Source organism: Notolepis coatsorum (genome assembly GCF_963971535.1).
Source record: "Notolepis coatsorum genome assembly, chromosome: 8".
In the NCBI taxonomy this organism is placed as follows: domain Eukaryota; kingdom Metazoa; phylum Chordata; class Actinopteri; order Aulopiformes; family Paralepididae; genus Notolepis; species Notolepis coatsorum.
The window spans coordinates 102,824,023-102,844,223 of record NC_140172.1 but is presented as its reverse complement, the minus strand read 5'-3'; the positions used below and the strand labels follow the sequence as shown (position 1 = coordinate 102,844,223).

General features: G+C 47.4%; 1 protein-coding gene across 1 annotated transcript in view; it reads left to right on the top strand.

Annotated features, from left to right (window-relative positions):
- Positions 1-3,318, top strand: part of klf5l (Kruppel like factor 5 like) — a 54,529-nt gene extending 51,211 nt beyond the window's left edge. Inside the window, exon 4 of the mRNA XM_084319914.1 lies at positions 1-3,318. This exon is cut by the window's left edge and continues 405 nt beyond it. The gene's annotated coding sequence lies outside the window, so the exon portion shown is untranslated.
- The last annotated feature ends 16,883 nt before the right edge of the window (positions 3,319-20,201 follow it).

Below are 20,201 nucleotides of genomic sequence, written 5' to 3'. Positions count from 1 at the left end.
TGACCAACATCATGAAACACATAATTGTCCAAGTATACAGTACATTGTCCAAGTATACAGTACATTGTCCAAGTATACAGATACAGTACATTGTCCAAGTATACAGTACATTGTCCAAGTATACAGTACATTGTCCAAGTATACAGTACATTGCTGCAACAAGATTGTCCACAATTTCCCTGACAGGGAATAATCATAGGGGTGGGGGCGGGGGGGCGCCGGGGCGGTGTTCTTAGTGTCCATTATCCCTTTCAGGTGTAAGTTCTCTGTAATGTTTTCTCAGAAGTCTATCTCAGACTTCTAAAACTCTATTGCTTATCAGTGGCCAGCCAGCCATTCTGACATCACGGTTAGAACGTTTGATTCTCCAAATCATAACCTCAACACGTCAGGCCGTATGCCTGGAAGGGTTAAACCACCCCCTCTGTATCAAAAAGCTCTGTGCGGGTGTCAACACAGATCGAAACAAACCCCTGTTGAGAAGCAACTAGTCTGTAAACTGCAGGCTAATATAGGCTTTGATGCTGCATTATCAATGGACTCCGTTTTAAAGTCAAACAGACGGATATACAATTAAGGGATTATCCAGCACTAATAGAGGTCAGGCTCTCGGATTTCAAATGCCAGCGCCAGCCGATTGAAAATGCCAGGCAAATTCATCCTCTTGTGTATCACTGCTACAGTCGAGCCCTTCTCTCTGGATTCTGTACATGTGTGTATGGATACACCGGTACCAAAAAAAGGTACTTTTTTGGTCACTACGTTGGTGATGGCGTGTATCACGGTTTAAATTGGATCATACCATGGTATTATTTAAGTACAGAAGTGGTGCCATAAGGGGGCGGCTGGGTGGCGCAGCGGACATTGCGCTTGTCACCAACGCAAGAGACACCGGGTTCGACTCCGGCTGTCGGCGTTGCCTCCGGCTTGGGCCAGTCGTCATACTAACTCAATTGGCAGAGTTAGGGGGTGGAAGTCGATGGGTGGTAATCTGGACGTTGTGGACAGCGACTCCTACAGGTCGGTTGGGGACGCCTGCACAGCAGAGACAGGAAATGGTGGGGGTAGTGTGAGCCTCCCACACGTTACACCTCGCCAATGAGAGTCCGCGCTGGCAGGTGAAAAGATGTGACAGGCTGCCTCCTCGTGTACCGGAGGGGACGCGTGATGCAAGGCTTCTATCCTCCCTACAACCGGCCAGTGGGGGGCATATGCGAGCAACGTTCAAGACAGGGGAGGGGACAATTGGCACATTGGAATTGGGATGGGAGAAATATAGAAAAAGAGGAGAAAAAGTGGATAAAAAAAAGAAGTCGTGCCATACTAACACATGACTTTTACCATGACAGTGCCATGGTACATTATTTATACAATGGCGGGTACCATGGTAAAAGTTTTTCATAAGGGATATGGCCAAGCGCAAGGACACAATTATGTTTGGTTTGGTAGGTGTGGATGACCAAAGTCCCAGAGAGGTCAAAGGGCAGCCCATCTGCATTAAGTTGTGTGAGGATAATGTAGACCAGTAATGTAGACCAGTAATGTAGACCAGTAATGTAGACCAGTAATGTAGACCAGTAATGCAGACCAGTAATGTAGACCAGTAATGTAGACCAGTAATGTAGACCAGTAATGTAGACCAGTAATGTAGACCAGTAATGCACAAGGGGATGACTTTCTTTGTCCACAATGTAACAATTGAGAGCAGCTTTAAAAGAACAAATTATTTATTATGCAAACTTGAAGGGCAGCCGGTAGGCCTGTATGACCTCCACATGATGAATACCAATGAGTTCCACTTGATGAATCTGGTATGCCTGAAACTGTAAAGTTGTATTATAGTCCAAATGTTTTTGTTGTTGTTGTTGTTTTTTTCTTAGGCAGATTGAGCTCTTCATGGTAGAAATTCACCACATCACTGACATTGAGTGCTAACGGAATGCTACATTTACTTGACATTGGTTGGATTCCTTCTATTAACTTGGCTATAGCATTTTCTACATTTGCATATTTATCTTTCTTCCAGCATGGCTGCCTGTAACATAGCAATACTGTAAGAAAGGTAACTACAGAAACATTTCGTGCAAGGCCTCTATTGGTTTTTGTAGGCTATATAATTGGACTAACAGCATATACTGTAGTTGCTCAAAAAAGTACACAAACCTAGATATATATATATTTTTATTGTGCTACAAAGTTATTTCAATTCATTTGGGATTTTATCTGTGCAAAATACTCTATTCTTCTAGAAATGTATGTAGGCCTAAAACCAATCAAATCTAGTGTGCATAAGTGCACCCCCATAATTGAATCATGTACATACATAACATAATAGCGAGGAAAAGACACAAGAGATTACAAAACATATCCATCCACCCATCTCACTCCATATGAAGTGTTGAACAAATACAGGGAAGAAAGAAAAAAAACGTTGAATAGAAGCTAACCTCACCCCTAATTGCTCCGTCACCATGGCGACCGATAATGTTAAGAGATACAAACATTGCCAAACCGCTCAGCTATGGGCTCTCTGAGTGATACCAGAAGAGGACAGGCATTACTAAGAGATCATTAACTGTTCCATACAAAAGTTCTCCAATAGTTTCTATTTATTTAATAATACGATTTTGCCTACGCAACAAGGAAATTGTTCTCAAGAGGGAAGCCGACGGCCCTTGTGGAATATTGAATATGAAAGAAGCACAGACCGTAACCGCCATTTTAAAATACTGCATTTTCATAGGGGATTCAAATATCTTATCTTATTCTAGAATGGGTCGAAGTATATTTCCTGTTAAAGTGTTTGCTAATACGATAGCTGACGGGAAATAAACTTGGGCCCGTGTGTACAGTTAGGAGCCAAACTACAACAACAAAATACTATTGTTCATAATAGTGGGGAAATTCCATCCGTATTTCCTCAAAACGTTGCATCATCCACTTTAGATTTCGTGATACCAACTGTGTGCCTTACTCAGAGGAGCCTACTACCGTTTGTAGCACTTCCTGCCCCAAGGAACCAAGTTCTCTGCTCTCTCTCTCTCTCTCTCTCACCAAGAGCTTTGACCACCTACTGTGTAAATACTGTAGTTTTGTGAAAAGAAAACATTGTAAATATGTGTTTTGTTTTATTTCCTATTATAATATTGATATATATTTTGCTATGAACAAAAAGGGAATTTAGAGTTTGGTAGAATACAAATGACAAATGTGTTTAATGTTTTTCTTTTTTTATGTGTGTATGAGAATGAATCAATCTATGTACAAATTAAAAGAAAATTTTTTTTCCCTGTATGAGTAAAATGCTGCAATGAAATAATAAAACAATCACAGATATATATTGGTTTGTGTTCTTGTTTATTGGATGTGGGGCATACTACATTCTTTTCATCTAGCGTTATCTTATCCGAGACAAGATAGGGATCTTGTTTTTCATTTTGATGGGTTGATAGTCCGTTAAGCTTTGAAAAGAAAAGCCACCTTGAAGCAATAAGGGACAAGGACCACAAACATACGGTTATCCTATAACCATAGTTATATGAGTATAGCGAGCGCTCTGCTCGTAGTGGAACATATCCCATATCCAGTCTAATACTGAATACATTTCTTCACATGTACACACCCATCCGCCTGGCCACACCCCCATCCGCTCCTCTACATAAGCGGGGATGTGGCCATACCCGTGGCGTCCTTTCACTAAAAGGCAAGGTATGGCGAGGAGGGTGGGGGGGGGTGAAGGGGGGCTTTCCCCCCCTTGGTGGATTTTTTTTGTCAAATCAGTTGTGCAATAGTCACTTTTGGTGAGTTGTTTCTATACAATTCAGTTATATGACATTTAGGTATGACACAGGACTACACAAGCATTTTTAGTATAGAAATGTGTCAACAGACTAAAGCAGGGAACCACAATATTTTGCATACGAATTATGCAGAATGTAATATCATAACTGTCTATTACTTTTCTTGCAATTGAGCCAATTTTCCTTAGGTACGGTTTTGAGGTGTGTGTTCAACAGAATGTAGTATCAAAAACACATTCACAAAAAGTATGGGTTACTGAATGCTGAACTGCACTATTATAATCACTAAGCCAGACCTTACCTGTGTCCCTGTATCACTTGTCTCTGCTGGCCTTTGATTAAAAAAAACGTCCCTATGCCCATTTTCCTTTTTTTTGGGCATATTTCAGTTAGTCACAGCAAAAGTCACCTAGTAAAAGTGAGATAATTGACAATATCAAAACATGCTAGGGCTGTACCAAATAGTTCGAAGCTTCGTTCATAATGTTGACATTCGAATTATAAATCAACATAAAAAATTGTAAAAAAAATCTTTTTTTTATGGCGAGTGCCATACCTTGCCATACCAAATGGACGCCCCTGGGCCATACTAACAGCTCCTTCCCAAGTCTTTCACCACCGAAGGCGAAGACCACGGGGTCCTCAGTGAGTCCGAGCAGAGCGCTCGCTATACTCATATAACTATGGTTATAGGATAACCGTATGTTATATATCGTAATAGCTTACGCTCTGCTCGTAGTGGAACACAGGAGCTGAGCAGAGCGGAAGCTCGACAAATGTACCCGCTGAGGCCCCCCACAACCATCAGAACCGGGGAGGACCCGAGCCCCCGGACCCCCCTAGTGGAGGACGGGAGGGAATCGGATCTGTGCGAAGAGGGTTTAGCAACTCAAACGCACAGGGTGAGCAGATCGTGGGACTTACCTTTTCACAGAAGAACCCACAACTACACAGGCGCGCAACCCACATGCCACTAGGGAACGAACGGGAAGAAGAAAAAAATATTTACAATCCCTAATATCACGGGGTCAAGGTCAAGAACCCAACCCTGTGGCAAGGCCGTAGCAGCGGAGCGCGAAGGAGGACCCAGCCCCAGGAAGGGTCAAGACCCCCCGGAAAAGGGGCCTGGTGAGGCCAACGACGCCGCAGCATTGAGACCCCACCAGGCGGTCACTAGTGACACCACCCCCCACATTGCCAGCGTATCGGACAGGGCCCATCCAAGAGCAGGCCCTTCCCCCCTACAGCACGCCGCCCTGAAGCACTCAAAGAGGCTACACCCCCACAGCGGGACCAGGCAGCGCACCGGGGAAACAACCCCCAAAGAGGTTGATCCCTCAATCCAGGCAACAGGTCAAAAGGACTCGACCTGTGCCTGGAGCACTGCGGACTAGACAGGTGCCTAAGGGGTCTGCTGAAAACAGCACCCCGGCGGAAGGGGTGTTCGGTATGCTGTGCACCATGTCGCAGCCTCCACAAAAAAAACCTGACCCTCTAGAGGGGCCGAGGCAGAGAAGGCTGACACGATTGGCAGACGTCATGAAGGGTGCGGGGGCACACTCGCAGGCAGACAGGGTCAAGCCCGGCCTAACCCAAGAGTCGACTCCGCTACCAACACACCTGGAAACCAACCACCACCCTATGTTTAGTTTAACAGGAGGCGGTTGTTCCTATAACCCCCCCAAGAAAAACTGCGGGTATACACCGGCTATACAGCAGTACAAGTGTTTCAGTTCTCAAGAAGGGGTTAACCCAGGCCAACAGGTAGACGAGAACGAGTCCGGACCTGGGCCAGGCGGACCAGGACGTACACAGGGATGCCAGAGGGGTACAAGAACCACCTCGACAGCCCCCTCCCAGCCCCGCCAAGCAGGAGAAGAGAGGGGCGAAAAAAGAATGGAGAAGGACCAGGCTCCTTTAGCACAGCGCAAGGTACAACACAATATGGACCAAGCAATAGTGAAGGATAACACGAACACCTCCATAACATCAACCCCTGCAACGCCCGGGCCAACCCGGCATTTCCCCCCCGAAAAAGCACAAGTCCTTCAGGGTACCAGAACAGCAGATCGGGTTAACTGACCTAGTCCGGCGCGACCAGAACCAGTCCTGTGTTCTAATCACGCCACCATCCCCAGTCCTAAGAGGGGGGTAGGTACGCGTGTCGATCTAAAACATCACAGAGGGCGCCACCAAGACGGTCAGAACATAAAAGCACCACGCCCCAAAAGCGTAAGACCCCTCCGCCAATGCTTTGATCTATTCCGTTATCTCCCCCCAGAGATGAACGAGAATTCATCGAGACTAACCTAGTACACTGGCACTCGGAAGAGACAAACTCCATCCTAGTTGCCCCATAAAAACAAAGTTTCAATGATGAGCAACCAAGGCGCGCAAGCCCATGCGTGGTTCCACACAGAAGCACCCGGGGCCAGCACTATGTACACGTCGAGACCCAAAACATATCAATGGTAATTCTAACAAGAACCCAGATAACATTCCCTCCAAGCCGCCTGGGAGAGCGGCAGGAAGCTGGCCAAAAGACACAGATATGAGTCCCATATGATGCGTCGGAGGGAAAACACCCCTGTCAACCCTGCTCAGTATAAAGAGAGGAGACAGGGAACCCCCAGAGAGACTTCCCACGTGAGTAATAATTGAAAAGATATATGTAACATTGAGCTACATGACCAAAAGCTCAAGACATATGCAACAGAGCGCTGAGTAGAAAACGTCTTTTTAAGTTCTCACGCACCGCATAACTCATCTTGACAACAACAGAGGTCCACAACATGGAGCCTGAAAAGAACTCACGGAAGTCTCACAACCAATAGAAACGCGCCCAGTGACGTACTCTATGGCGGGAGGAATTCCGTGACCCACCTGCCCAAATATGGCGTGGGACCAGGGAACTCCCTCCCCCCCCCCCTCTCCCTACCCTGTGACGCGCTGACCTAACAGCGGGACAGGAAGCCCGAAGGACAGGAGGCCTAACCCCCTGACCAATCAGTTCACCCCCTCATGACCCCACACCCCGGATACGATGAAAAACAACCAGCAGCGATGATACCTGTGTAGCTAGCATGCTACATGAAAAGCGTATATCCACTAGGATAAGCTAAACCAATGCACGCCAGCCACAGATGACAACTCGTTTGCGAACGGGTTTTATATACAAGGCTTTAGGCTCATGTGCGAAACATGTCACCCGTGTTTTATGTCTAAAGAAAAAACACAGACGTTTAAGAGAGACTCAAGACCTCTGTACAAGCTACATATATGAGCACTTCTGTAGGCTAAAACTCTAACCAAGTTGTGGACTCAATGCCATGTTTCCAACGTAACAGAATACACACAACCCCCTCAGATAAAACGGTAAAATGTACCATTACAAGAAGAACACAGTCTTCTTCATGATGAGGGAAGACAAGTCTTTCGACCGAGTGCTAGCCACAGGCCTTGCCAAGCACACATATATATAGCGACCAGAACGATTTACAAGAAAACTCACTTAAACAACACACAACCCCACAGCTAGGTGAGGGTTTATACACCGTATCCCCAATATATAACAGTGAATAAACACACAGTTTGTAACAAAAAACAGTCCCCCACCAGGAGGGACCTTTTATTTAGTAACAAAATTATATGTTGGGGAGGGGACAGGGGTAAACAGGGGAGAGTCACTAACGGTGCTTGCCCCCACGGGGAGCCGGCCCGGAGGGACGGTTCTGGGGCGCCTGGTCACGTCGATCCCTACCGTCACCTTCGGGCGTGGGGCGGCTGGCTGCGGACGAGGCACTCCCTCCACTCCTGGCCTTCTTGGACGGTCGCGGTCCTCTGCCGGCGTTGCTTTCGTCGGCCATCACCGGTGGCATCGGGTTGGGGGAAATGGGGTTGGAGCACAGCGCGCTCCTCCTCCATCTCTCTGCAGGCAGCCGTCATCTGCTGCATGGCCGACCCGAACAGCCCAGCATCGGAGAGGGGGGCCGTGACCAGGGGAATTTTCTTCTGTTCCGGCACCCTCGCCTGCTCCACCCAAAGGTGGCGCTGGGACAGAGTGGCCAGCGCGCGCCCCTTCCCGGCGGCTATCGCCTGTGGCTGGGTAAGGTGCAGGATGGCTCCAGGCACCTGGGCGTGAAGGTACTGTTGATGGTCATCCAATACCGACCCGCCCGCCATCACCCCCGACATGTAGCGCGCTAGCTGCGCGATGTTAGACGTCACAGCTAGGCTCTGAGTTGCGGCGATGTACGCCTGGTCACTCCAGTTAGCCATCTGCCTAGCCGATTTCCCTTGGGGAAACGGCTTCCGCAACGGCTCCCACACCACTTCGGGACAAAGAATGGATGTCATCGGGCTATCAAGCCGAGGCACCCTGTCCTTTAGTCCCTGGACCAAACCCGCCACCCGCGTGACTGGCACGTAGGCGGGGGTAAGGCCAGTGATGCGGGAGATTACCTGTCCCTGTTTCACGTAGGCCTCCATCGAAGGGAAGAATGGGCAGACAACGCCCATCTCTCTCACAGGACGACGTTGCCAGAGATGACCTATCATGTCATCAGGAACAGGTGCAGGCAGAGGCTGCGGCAACGCCACACCATTAGCAGCTGCGGCGGCCGCCATGAGCTCGGGGAACAAGGCAAGCAACTCCCCTTGCGTACCTCCCTCCACGTCACTCGCGTCCCTCACGTACGGCTTCTTGCACCGCATAATGCCACAGGCTCTTTGGTAAGTTACTATCTGCTAGCTTACACCTAGCCATTTCGAAAAGGGTGTGCCATTCCCTCTCTGCCACCCCGCTCTGGTGTGTGGGATATGGATGTGACGTCTCGTGTCTTATCTTATACCTTCTCAACAGTGATTGGAACTCTCTGTTTGTGAACTCGGTTTCGTGGTCGGATCTCAGACATCTTACTGTGCCATAAGGGGCTACGTCTTCCAGGAATTTCTCTGTGGCCTGGAGTGTGTCACTCCTTGCTTTGATAAAGTAAACAAACACTGCCCCTGTACACACGTCTGTAAAAGACTACATATCTAAAACCTCCTATGGACTCGTTGCTTACTGGGCCTGCTAGGTCCATGTCAACTAGTGCAAGTGGTACCCTTACTCTGTCTGTGGGATTTCTGTATCTCGGTTCGGTAAACTTCCCCGTTTTGCACATTGCAAAATTTTTGTCAGGTCTACACTTCTCCCCTTCAATGTGCATGCCCTCTGACACTACTTGCAGTTTCAGTAAATCCTCGTAATTACAATGACCCATAATCTCGTGCCATGTCTGAATATCGTGACTGATATCATCCGTAGCAGCCATTTTGTCCGTGGCCTCCGTCTCGTCCATGGCCGCCGTCTCGTCCATGGCCGTCATCTTGCCCATGCACGTATCGCACGCTCTGGTCGTGTTTCTTCATGCACGCTCTGTCTGTGTGCCCCGTGGATTTGCAGAAGCTACAACAGACAGTCTTTGTGCAGTTGCTTCTCCGATGGCTGTTCTCTCCGCATCGCCAACACGCCAGTTCCGTCATGGTCGTGGTCCTCTCCCTTTAGCACCCTCTCTCCCGCCTCCGCGGTGGCTGGGTGGGTATCTTCTGAGGCCTCGAAGTTCCTTAACTTAGCCTTGAACTGTCCCAACGTCATGTCCGTTGAACCGTGTGTTACCAGGAGTGTGAACGGTTTGTACAGCTCCGGTAGTCCTCTCATCATCATCGCCATCATTAGCCCATCGCTTGGTGCTTCTCCGGCACTCCTCAATGGCGTCGTGATCTGCTCCGCTCTGTTGACGTATTCGGTCTCTGTGGACCCCTTCCTCAGGGCCGTTAGTGCTATGTAGAGGGCCACGACTCTGGGTCTTCCTCGCCCGATGTACAGTAATGCTCTCTCATTACAGTAAGGCTTTCTCGGCCTCTGTCTTTAGTGTCGCGGAATATCAGCCCCAGGCTGGTGTCGTCAGGCAGTGGCGCTAACTCACAGTACGCGTCTGCGTTACGCTGGTCGTCCAGGGCTTGCTCTTCCGCCGTCAGTTCTCCCGTGGGGGCTGCCAGGATCGTCTCCTTCAGTCCCGCACCGTGCATGCAGCATAGCATGCGCTCTTCCCAGAGCTCGTAGTCCTCTGCTTTTCCATTGAATGAGGGCCATTTGCCCCTTCCCTTGTTTTCCATCCTTTTCGTTGGTGGTAGGCTTAGCTTTAGCTCTTGTTGGCATAGTGTCTAGCCACGCGGTGCTCCCGGCGCTAACCTAGCCTATACTTTAGCTAAGCTTGCTACAATACCCTTATTATTTCGCCCTGGCGTTATCTGGGCCCATAACCTGTTCAAACCAGAATTCGGCTATAGGGCGACAATAATGTGTTCAGAGGCATTTTCTTGACCACAGTCAAGTTTGCAGTTTCTACCTTGAGCCTTAACTGGCGTGGTTTATTATTCACATGGCAGAGCAGTAACACTACAGGTCTTCTCTCACTGAGAGACTGGGGGAAAGAGAAAGAAGTGGGAGGAGACACCTCTATTTATACTCACCACCTGGTGGTGTTCCTGAGTGTCTCCGCCTAGAGCGCCCTCTAGTGGAAACAGTTATATATGCAGTTAGACAGTTACTAGTGTAAACAGTTATATATGCAGTTCGACAGTTACTAACAATCCTACTGCCTTCAACAATACATTTCTTGTGTATTTTAATCTTGTGTAAACAGGTCGATTTCATTTAAAACTGTAAATATATAGTTCAATGTATTACTGGTAACCTATTCTGGTCAGATAGGCTATACTTATTTACACCAAAGAAATTAAGAATTATTATATTAATATTACATTATTATATTTTCCCTGCCTGGTTACCCCACACCCAAGAGTACAACACTTTAGTACATTAGGTAAACAGTGTTCCTGGCTCCAGAAAGCATAGCTAATTGATTAATCAAAGCTAATGCATTGCTTGTGTTCCCATTGTGACATCATCAAGAGCAATAATTCTGAACAACCTGTTTGTGCTTGTTAATCTTGAGACACTGGCTAAACGGCAAGGAGTATCTATGTATTTTAAATTTCCACTTTCCTGTCCATGAGTCATTGAGTCACTCACATTAAGCCAAGGCTTCTCCCTTTGTTCTACTACAGTCATTTTTCACTGTCATGCCATGTGTAACTTTTAGATTATGGCTTATTGTCTGGATTAACTTGAGTAATGAGTGGGAACAGTTTTGTCAGGTCATTTAGGAGAAAAAACGAGTTTGCTTAACCTGGACAAGAGGAAGGGGAACTATGTGAGAATGCTATTCATCGACTACAGCTCAGCATTCAATACCATAGTCCCCTCCAAACTCATAGCCAAGCTCAGGGACCTGGGCTTGAACTATGACCTCTGCCAGTGGGTCTTGGACTTCCTGACGTGCAGACCCCAGGTGGTGAGAGCAGGCAACTGCACCTCCTCATCCATCACCCTCAACATAGGGGCCCCCCAGGGCTGTGTTCTGAGTCCCCTCCTCTACTCCCTGTACACACATGACTGTGTGGCTCAGCAGAGTAACAACACAATCATCAAATTTGCTGACGACACAGTAGTGGTGGGCCTGATCTCTGCAAACGATGAGAGGGCCTACCTGGAAGAGGTCAAGGTCCTGGCGGGATGGTGCCAGGAGAACAGCCTCTCCCTGAACTTCAGAAAAACAAAGGAGATGATTGTGGACTTTAGGAGGTCGGGGGTCAGGGACTACAGCCCCCTCAGCATCGACGGGGCACCGGTTGAGAGAATGAACCCACATATCCGAGGACTTGACATGGACCACACACATTGACAGTGTTGTGAAGAAGGCACGACAACGCCTCTACTTCCTCAGGCGCCTAAGGAAGTTCCGAGTCAGTCAGAAGATCCTTAAGAACTTCTACTCATGTACAATAGAGAGCATCCTGACTGGCAACATCACCTCCTGGTTTGGGAATAGCACTGCACAAGACCGAAGCAGACTACAGAGAGTGACACGTTCAGCCGAACGCACAATTGGAGGGGGGCTTCCCACCCTCCAGAACATTTACAACAAGCGGTGCAGGGGTAAGGCTAAGAGAATCATCAAGGACTCCAGCCACCCAAACAACTGCCTCTTTGAACTGCTGCGGTCAGGCAAGCGATACCGGAGTCTCATGGCGAGCACAGAAAGACTCAGAAGAAGCTTCTATCCACAGGCCATCAGGCTGCTCAACGAACAATAAACACTATGCAACAACCATCAAATGCACACAGCACACACATCCACACGCACACACTCACTTTAAACAAACAACACACAGCAGCACCCACTCTCCACACTTTAGATCACCTAAACACACTTTATATTTATTGGTAAAGGATTTGCACTACAACTCGTACACCTTACTGTAAATTGTACCTAAATTGTACCTCATCCCATTTCTGCTTTGCACTATATAGTATTGTATATTAATACATTGCATAGTATATTGTATATTGTATGGTAACTCAGTTACTTCTATTCTGCATCGAACATTGTACATATGTCTATACTGAACACTGTGACTTCTATTTTTACTTCTATTTTACATGCTATACTATTTTATTTCATACTTATCTTGTCTAGCACAGTCTCTGGAGCGTAACAGTAAGAAGCATTTTGTATAAAAGTATTCTGTACTTCTGTATGACAACTATTAAAGAAACTTGAAACTCCATTTCACAGTGAGAGTGTAGTAAATAGTAAATATTTTAAAATGGGCCATATTTGTGACTTATCTTGTGCAAGTCAAAAAAATATTATTCTAGTCCAATTTTTATTTATGTGTTGTCATTGACATTATTTCCTAAGTGATTATCGTTGCTCTCAAAGTGCATTAAAATATATTTAGTTTTTAACACTTTCACGGCAAACCACGACTATAGTCGGGTTATCTTGCCGACCGTTGAGCGCCAAAACCCGAGTATAGTCGGGTTTTCGATCGTTTTCATCGTTTTTTCTTTTATTGGATTTTTTCATTCATTGGATTTTTTCATTCATTACAGTTTCACGGACCTCTGTGTTACCATTGGAACTCATCCTGAGACCCAGAGAGTGCAATACCGGCCGAATCCTGCTAGGTGGCAGTATCGCCCACCCTTTGAAACCTTATTTCGCACTGTGTGTTACATTATATATGGTCCGAGCGGAGAATTTAGACCAAGCCAAGTTAATCGCTTCATCCGAGCACTTTCAACCGCGTTCAGCACACTGCATGCATATTTTGTGCCAGTTCATGTCAGGGACCCGATGGACATCAATACTGGAAATCGCGATCAGACAATTGGAATATTCTTTTTGGAATAACCCCGATCAAAGGTAAGGACTATATCACATCAATTCCACCTTGATCGTACAATGATTTCACATCGATCCAGCGGATCAACATATGTAGTATTCAAAACGAATGCCGTTGCTGACGATCAGAGCATCAAAAAACTACCCCCTCCCCCTTTGATAATAATAATAACTTTATAGCACTTGCAGTTACAGAAATTGCAGTTCAAAGTGCTTCACAACCGTAAAAAATACAGGCATAAGCGAGCATAAAAAATCTAATAAAAAAAGATAGAGGTAGCAAGGTAAGGTAAATCACAGTTTTTCAGTAATACAAATAATAAAATAGAATAGATTAGATAGAGTAAAAAAGTGCGGTTTGATTCAGTTTAAAATAGGCTAAAAATAATAAGATAGAACGGACAGTAAAAAGTGTGATACAATTGTTCAATAAAAAATATATAACAACAGAGCAGTGTATCGCTCTTAATACTTTGAGTTTCTTTACAAAGTTCTAACATACAACAGAGCATCGCTCTAACATACAACAGAGCAGTACATCGCTCTTAACACTTTGAGTTTCTTTACAAAGTACAGTTCTAAATTACCTTATAGAACAACAGAGCAGTGCGTCACTCACAACAACAGAGCATCGCTCTAACATACAACAGAGCTGTGCATCGCTCTTAACTTTGAGTTTCTTTACAAAGTTCACATATCGCTCTATAACGCAGCTTCCAGGAATTAGCCAGGATCACTCTATACAATATTCACCACGGGATAACACGCGGACGTATACATGAAGAAATAAAAAAAATAATTACATGTTGGACGAGAGATAGTGACTGTCAAATGAGTATAGTATTGTCTCCATATCTATAATATAGAATATAGATATAGCCCTCCAAACATTGTGACGCACAGTGAAAATCCCTATCTTTTAAAACATGGCCCATTGAGGATGGATAAAACGGCTGGCGCTGAAAGTGTTTAGATAAAAACGTTAGGTTATGACTATAACCAAGTTCTGTTAACACTAGTGGACGCTCAGCGTCTCATTGCATATATCTCGCTTCAGCATATATATACTGAATAAATTTCAAAATGTACCTTTAAATGCCAGCATTCATCTGGCCACACCCCCATCCGCTTACCTACATAAGCAGGGGTGGTGCCACACACTCATCTCCTTCCCAACATATTTCACCACAATGAAAAATCAAGGGCTGCAGCGGCGTCTAGACGCTGAGCGTCCACTAGTGTTAACAGAACTTGGTTATAGTCATAACCTAACGTTCTGTATCACACTAGCTCCCGCTCAGCGTCTCATTGCATAATAGGAGCTGAGCGGGAGCTAGAAGCTCGACAAATGTACCCCGCTGAGGCCCCCCACAACCATCAGACCAGGGAGGACCGAGCCCCCCCGACCCCCCCTAATGGAGGGCACCCCCCCTATTGGGGGCTTCACGGGAGGGCGACGGACCCGACCGTGCGAAGAGGCACTCAAGCAACTCAACGCACAGGGTGAGCAGACCGTGGCTTGACCCCACGACTACACACACGCACAACCCGCATGCCACCCGGGAACGGAGGGAACAACCTCGTTACTGCCCCCAGAATCACGGGGTCAAGGGCAAACCCAACCCGTGGCAAGGCCGTAGCAGCGGAGCGCGAAGGAAGACCCAGACCCACCAAAGGGACTGGACCCCCTGGAACGGGGGCCCGGAGAAGTCCATGATGCCAGCATCAAGACCCCACCAGGTGGGCACTTAGTGACCCCGCCCCCCACATCGCCAGCGTATTCGGACAAAGGCCCCTCAGCCGAGCGGGCCCTGTCCCCCCAATAGTACACCGCCTGGCACACTGACCCTGCAGAACAGGCAGTCAGCATGGCCGTAAGCACACAAAAAAAGGTTAACCAACGGAAGCAGGCAGCGCACCGGGGAAAAACCAGGCAACAGGCTGTTAACCCTAGCCTGGAGACTGCGGACGAGACACCCCGACTGAACACAGCCGCCCCGGCGGAAGGGGCGTAAGCTGGCGTTGTTGCATGACCAAGCCTCCATTAAAAAAAAACCCACCCAGAGGGGTTGAGGCAGAGAAGGCTGACACGATTGGCAGACGTCATGAACGTGCAGGGGCACCCTCAACCGGTGAACCCGGGAGTTGACACTGCTCCAACACACCAGGGAATCAACCACCTTGGTGTTACCCAATGCGGTGGTTGTTCCTATAACCCCTCAAGAAAAAAACTCCAAAACACACCTGCGGGTATACACCGGCTATACCGCAGTACAAGTGTTTACGTTTTTCAAAAAAGGGTTAACCCAGGCCTACGGGTCGACGAAACATGACTTCGGACCGGGCCCGGCGATACGGGAAGCACAGGGTCACCAGAGGAGGTCAAAGACCACCCCAACAGGCCCCTCTTCGCCATGCGTGAGAGAGGAGCGAAAAATAATGGAGAACCAGCCCCAAGCACACCGTACTTGGTATTCCCAGGCGGTCTCCCAACCAAGTACTAACCAGGACCAACCTGTGTAGCGGCCGAGATCCGACGAGATCGAGCGTGTACAGGTTGGCATGGCCGTAAGCCATTACGACAGTGCTGAGTAAAAAATTTACCCAACCAGGGTCTCCATAGCGCTTAACCCTGTGACACCCGGACCGACCTGGCATTTTTTCCCCTGAAAAAAGCCCAAGTCCCTCAGGGTACCAGAACAGCAGATCTGCATCCCCGGCGGACAACGGGTTCAACTGATCCGGACCAGCGTGACCAGAACCAGTCCCGTGCCCTAACCACGCCGACATGCCTACTCCAGGAGAAGGGGCAGATATGCGTGTTGATCTTAACATGAAAAGAAGGCGCCACCCAGACGTTCGGGCGAACCGCGCCCGGTGGCCCACCCCCAGGGCGTGAGACCCCTCTACATATGTTCAGATCCATTCCGTCATCATCCCCCAGATATGAACGAGAATCCGTCGATAACCAAACCAGGTCGTCGGATTTGGTCGTCGGAAGAGGAAAAACCTCCATCCCAGTTGCTTTATAAAAACGCCGTTTTAACCTCAAGCAACCAAGGCGTGCCAGTCAGTCACCTGTTTACAGAACACCCCGAGCTAGCACTATACGTGCGTCGGGACACACCCACATCAATGAACAGGCTATTTAGACCTGTCATTGAATCCCCAAGGCACCCAGGGGAACGACAAGAGGGGTGTGATACTTCCTAACTCCAACTCTTTTTAATAGAAAAGAAGGAAGCACCAACAGTATGTATCCCAGTCTATACAGCCGGGGGTAAAAAAAATTCACATTTTTACATCCCACCACCCTCCCATAGGAAGGAGACGGGAATCCCCAGAGAGACTTCCCTTACAGATTGAAAAGAATATATTGCACCTTGAGCCATGTAAAAAATTGGTTTTAGGGCTCTCCGGGGAGGAGGCACTGAACCCATACACACTCAATAATCGAATTGAATCGAATACATACACAATAGAGTAGGACTCCTTCTAGAGGGTCCACTCACCTTGACAATCTGAGGAGGAGGCTCTGTACTCTGAAGGAGGCTCCCTCCTCACGGAAGGAGAGTCCCAACTCACAGAAGGCCCGAATAGGAGCTTGGTGAGGAGGAGCCCTGACCACCCCCCGAAACAGATCCATCACATGGACTTGAACAGCACACGGAAGTCCTACCAACAGAGACGCGCACGGTGACGTACTCTATGGTGGGGGAATTTCTGCGGTGCACACGCCCAATATTCCAGGCCGTGGGACCAGGAAACTCCCTCCCCCCCCCCCCCCCCTCACCCTGTAACGTGCCGAACCGCAACGTGACAGGAACCTTGAAGGACAGGGACCCCTGACCAACAGAAAAAAGGGGGAGGAAGAGTTACCAGTTCACCCCTTTACGACCCCACACCCATGATACGATGTAATGACAAAAAGAGAGTATGACACAGTCATAGTCAGCTCCATGAAGCGTCTGACAGCTTCACACAGCGCATGAGCTAACCTGCTATCTGATTTTTACTAAGGAAAAAACACAGAATAGAGAGGGCTCTCCAAGAGCCCCGGTACCAAACTTACACATGTGCTTCTGTGGCCAGTCCAACCCAGTTGTAGGTCACATGACACACACAACCCATCATCACCTACAAAAAATGGCAAAAACACTCTACAGAGGAACGCCGTTTTTCATAATGATAGAATACATAATTCTCGATTAGTATCGGCCACAGGCCTTGCTAAGCACACACGAAAGCGACCAAACAATCTTTTCTTTTAGGAAAATAAAGTTTCTCCAGGAGTCTTAGCACAACCTCAGCAATCAAGCTAAGGGTTACATCGTATCCCTACCACACAGTGACACAATGTAGTGCAACAACATGTCTGATAGGAGGATGAAGAAGTCCCCAGGGGGGAAACACAATCCTCCTACTTTACCCTTAATACGGCCAGTTAAAACAGGAAAACCTGTTAATATGTGAACACACTGTTCATTGTCATTACAGGCTGAGAAAAGAATCATTCTTTACTCATTTGTCACTAAGCATAGCTTTATAGGTTAGTTAACCCCCTTAGTTGTGAGTACACGGTACATATAAACACACATGATGTTTCTCAACACAACAAACCAGATCATTTTCACATCTGTAACAACAACCCGATTTGCATGGAGAAGCTAAATACCAGTGACAAGACAATTCACACATAACTCGCGTCGTATCCTAAATGTAGTGCAGCAACACTCGTTTTGGAAAACATCGTTATTTACAAAACATTTAGAAGGGAAAGCCAGAAGAAGTGTACAAGGTCTGGTCAGGCCTTGCCTACCCGGAGCGTAGATCAAGCGAAGTGCAGTCTCAAGGCACCGTAGTAAACACAGCCGTTCTGTGTTGTCGATCTGGGCAGCGTCGCCGCTCCAACCCGTCGCTACGGTCCCCCTTGTTGACGCAGTCCTTGCCATCCTGGCCCAGGGCAGGTTCGACGAACATCCTCTGTCAAAGATGACGTTGTAGTCAAGAGTGTTTAAAACATGTTATAATCAAAGCACGTTCAACAGAGTAGCATTAAGCTAACGGCCGCTCTAACCGTCGGGCGCTACCGCCCCTGCCCGCGAGACGCCGAGCGAACGGCGCACGCGACCAGAGGGGAGCTTCGAATCCCCCCCGCCTCTCCCTGTGAGGGAGAGGGGGGTTGGGAACCGCGGCGGCGCGCGAGGGGCCGGAGCCACCCCGCGCTGGGCCTCGGCCGATAGCAGCAAGCTAACGTTTCCTAGCCTAGGTAGACCACCTAGTGATCACAGCAGGCTAGCGCCGCAGCTAACAGCTGACTGGCTAACAGTAGGCCACCACTAGCACGTAAGCTAAGCAGCTATCACCTGAACTTGTACACAATGATATAACACTCACTCAGACAGGCCGCCGTTCTGAAACCCTCCTCACTTTTTAAGAGAAAAGAGAAACAAGATGTTAACACAGTTTTACAACGGTGATTTTACCAACACCCGACGGAGCCAGCACAATACCAAACTGGCCTGTAGCTGACTTGAACACAGATCTTCCACTAACGAACATCTATGCCCATATTTCCTCGTGAGGGAATACTCTCATTTGGATATGAAAGATGGGGCCTACACGGTGACAGAGGAAACATCCACTCGTCCAGAAAACACAGGGATCACCAGTGTTAATGGTCGTGGCCCACTAGTTAACTAAAATGGGCTTCAGACTAAGGTATTCCGCTGTTGCCTAAGAGGCTGAACAAAATACTTTAATCTGGGGCCGGTTTTCGTAAACATTGTCAGTTAGCCCCCATAGCACTAACAGACAAGTGGAGCCGCAAGCAAAACAGTACTCACCAACCTGAAACCCACCGCTTCTCACAACAGCGGCGCGTCCTACAGTTCAGCTGTGTCCTGAAAGGTTTCACCCCAACCAGCACAGCAAGGAACTGCAGTTGAGAGGCATGCAGCGGCGTGCTCCCAATACGAAAACCGGTGGAGGATTTTAGAATGATCACCATCTTCCAGACACTCCAGTGACGAAGACAATATCGCCGTATTTTCTCGAAAATAGTGAGAGAGAAAATAAAGATATGATGTCAACGTATCTCTTGTTCTTCCTTTCCTCGTAAACATTGTCAACCAATATTTTTCTCCACGTCAAGTGGGCATATGAGCAACACATTGCTTGTGATGAAATTTGAGAAGGAGATGAGTGTGTGGCACCACCCCTGCTTATGTAGGTAAGCGGATGGGGGTGTGGCCAGATGAATGCTGGCATTTAAAGGTACATTTTGAAATGTATTCAGTATATATATGCTGAAGCGAGATATATGCAATGAGACGCTGAGCGGGAGCTAGTGTGATACAGAACTACTCTTGTGGAATTTGTCATGGTTCATAGTCATACTAAGATTAATTTGCATTAATTGTAATGAAACTCAAAGTATTAAGAGCAAAGTACTGCTCTGGGCTTTCTTATTATTTATTAAGCCTAAAAATGAATGAAACTTTAAGTAGACATACTTATTGCTGTTGAATGAATGACTTTATTTGACAATATAAAAAAATAAACATGTGACAGAAAGCACAGTCAGGATATACTGCCAAGGATGAAACACAAAAAAGCTCAGAGCTTATTTCCATTGTGGTCCTTGTAGGGGGGTAGGGGAGTGTGATGCTTAGACATGCATCATACAAAACATGACATCACAACACATCACATATACCATTTAACATTTATATACATAACAGACTCATACAACATGCAAGGGTGCCTTAAGCTAAGTGTCTAGGTTAAGTATAGTCCCTTTTGAGCCATGTCTTCAGGCTGGACTTGAATCTAACGGCATTGTCTACGATTTTCAGGTCACTGGGCAGACTGTTCCAATAGACAGCTGCTGAATACAGAAATGACTCCTTCCCCATACAGCTCCTGAATCTGACTGGCACAAAGTCAGTTGAGCTGCGCCTAGTTGGGTATGCATGGGTGTCCCTGATTCGGTTGAAGTAGTTGTTGAAGTACACTGGCACTACCCCGTGCACTATTCTGTGAACTAGGCACATCCCTATCTGGTTTACTCTGTCTTCCACCTTAAGCCATCTCATGATCTCAA